Source organism: Sinocyclocheilus anshuiensis, unplaced genomic scaffold (assembly GCF_001515605.1).
Source record: "Sinocyclocheilus anshuiensis isolate Anshui unplaced genomic scaffold, SAMN03320099.WGS_v1.1 scaffold495, whole genome shotgun sequence".
Lineage (NCBI taxonomy): Eukaryota > Metazoa > Chordata > Actinopteri > Cypriniformes > Cyprinidae > Sinocyclocheilus > Sinocyclocheilus anshuiensis.
This window is the reverse complement of record NW_015552586.1, coordinates 201,099-203,920: the sequence shown is the minus strand read 5'-3', so window position 1 is coordinate 203,920 and position 2,822 is coordinate 201,099. Positions and strand designations below refer to the sequence as shown.

Genomic DNA, 2,822 nt, shown 5'->3' with positions numbered 1-2,822 from the left:
CAATTTAAGATCTTAGCAATGCATATTACTAATCAAACATTACGTTTTAATATATTTAGAGTAGGAAATTGAACATGATCTTTACTTCATATCCTAATGATTTTTGGCATAAAAGAAAAAGCGATAAAAAAGCGACCCATACAATGTATTGTTGGCTATTGCTACAAATATACCCCAGCGACTTAAGACTGCTTTTGTGCTCCAGGGCCACATATACACCTAGGATGCCTTGAGGGTGAGTAAATCATGGGATAATTTTCACTTTTGGGTGATCTAACCCTTTAAGGGCTAATCATTTTCTGGGTCGTTTTTAATGAGAGACATCTATGAGACCCGAAAACACACTTCAGAATCAAATGAATTGTCAATCTGAACAATTGTGAGCCGTGCTGGCAGAATGAGTGTGAATGCGCACAGGCTAATTTTGAGCTACATGCAAAAAAAGTGAAAAATGTTGAATTTGAGGTTTTCACAAAAATGAGTTCATTAAGCCCTCGTCTAGCGATCCCAATACTCCAAATAGTAATTAAACATCTAAAATGATCTGTATTTGTGCTCTGCTTCTCAGCAGTGCGCAATCCCGATAAATATACACAGAATTACAGTATTTAAGTATTCACACAACATAATCGGTTAGGTCTTAAGTGAACGTTTGGGGAAAAACATCAGATGTGTGACATAATATTAGATCCGTGCAAACAGTAGGTCTTAATATACACAGTCCGTCTGTCTCATTGAGGTTAATCTAACAATAAAAGACTTTTGTAGTTTTAATGATCAATGTATTTGTAATGAACACACTGAAGAGATTTTTACATTTGATTATTTGTTTTTCTTACTTGAATGCTTTTGTTTAGATGTAATTTGGAAAATGTAATGCATTATTTGTTTCTTTCTTATATTTGTTCTACTGCTTTTTTGCATATGCTCTTATTTATAATGACAAAGATAAAATAATAATAGCTATATTGTGATTATTAATATAGTAATTATTAAGAAAAGAAGTGGAGGAAAAGATGCAACGTTGCTCGGTGGTTTTACTTTGGAACCTTCAGAAAACTTTAATTCGATTTTTCTCAGAATTTAGTTTGTTGACTGTCAACTTATTTCAACAAATCATACATCATTTTGAAGGTCTTTTAATGGAGAATGTGGAATTGAAAAAACGTATTTTTGCTCATTGTGACTCATTTTTCCAGCACAGATCACAAATATATATGCTGTTACCTATTAAAGTAAATCAACATATTTTGTGATAATGGGTCTGTTCCAAAATGCTGTGGGCTTTCTGCTACTGTGCTCTAAAAAAGAAATGTTCCAAAACTGGGATTTCACAGTGATGCCATAGAAGGACCATTTCTATTTCCAAATAACCTTTCAGTGATCAGTTCTCAAACTAACCTTTTTTTTCCTTGATGTGAAGAACATTTGAATGATCTAAAGAATCTTTTTCCACCGTAAAGACCTTTCGTCCAAAGGAAAGTTTCCATGGATCTTAAAGGTTCTTCATGGAACCATCAATGTCAATATTTTAGAGCGTTCCATTGCACAAAAGGTTCTTTAGATTATTAAAATGCTCTTTACACTCACTCCATGGGGTTCCTTCAAAGCCAATAAAGAACCTTAAGCAACATCTTAAAAGAACTGCATGCACATATATTACATTTTTAATTTGATTGGACTGTTTACTAATTGTTTACTTTTCCGTATGTATAAATAAACAAATATGCAAAACAAGGCAGCATATTTGATAAACGCATCTACCTTTTAGAGAAGCCTTTACATCAGGGACACTTATGTGAGGTCTTAAAATATCCCCTATGTAGGCAGCTCGTTAGGTTTTGGAACGGAGCCAATGTGTCTACATTTAAAAATAAAGGGTAGCTTAATTGTTGAACATCATTAAAGGGTATCTTTGACGATTTTCAGCCAGCTTTGTGTTGTTGCACTGTCAGTGAATGAACAAAGACGTAAAATGCATCCTTTTGTGAAAACCACAGATACTCAGACAGTCAGATCCAGTCTAGTGCATCATGGGTGTTGAGGTTTTCCTACCTTTTTGGCAAAAGGAAACACCACAGTCCTTTATCTACAGTCATGTAGAACTAATTTCTATTGCACAGACAGACGTTTTATTAAAAGCCTGTCTTGGCAGCTGTGAATTACCTTTAATTTCTGACTAATTGGTCTCATTGTCAATGTAATGTTGCTCGTGGAAAACTTTTTTTTAGATGACCTTGGACTGTTTATAAATGCTATGCTCAGTTCTGAATGAAAGTTGACAAAAGCTGGATCATTATGACTACATCTGCGGTGCTGGGCTGTAGTGTGTGGTTTTGGTGGCTGGGATGCTTTCTAGGGCTGGGTTTTGACACAAATTTCACGATTCGATTCTCATTCACAAGCTTGCGATTCGATTACCAATTCGATTCGATATCAATTATTTTGGATGTATATCAGGTACAGTACTTGCCAAATTTTCAGTTGGTAGTACATTACTATAATATTGAAGGTTAAAATTGACTGATTTGTTAAAATTACACTTAATGAAGCTTTTCAAAATAATAGTTACAATTACATAATAATATTTCTACTTCAGTTCGTGTCATAAAAACTTAATGGATTTATTCAAACATAAATTAAACATCGAAGAACAGTAAAATTTATAATGAATATGTTATATGATGCATATATTTAGCAAAATGCCCCTCTCTACAGTTTATTTTTCTAGCTGACTAATGAGTTTATGGTCACCGAATATGTTTTTCTGAGGTAAATGTGACGTTACATGACATTGTTTACAAGCCGTTATATTGACATCA

General features: G+C 33.7%; 1 protein-coding gene across 1 annotated transcript in view; it reads left to right on the top strand.

Annotated features, from left to right (window-relative positions):
- rfx3 (regulatory factor X, 3 (influences HLA class II expression)) overlaps positions 1–2,822 on the top strand; it is a 33,337-nt gene that overhangs the window by 5,156 nt on the left and 25,359 nt on the right. The gene's annotated exons all lie outside the window — the stretch shown is intronic.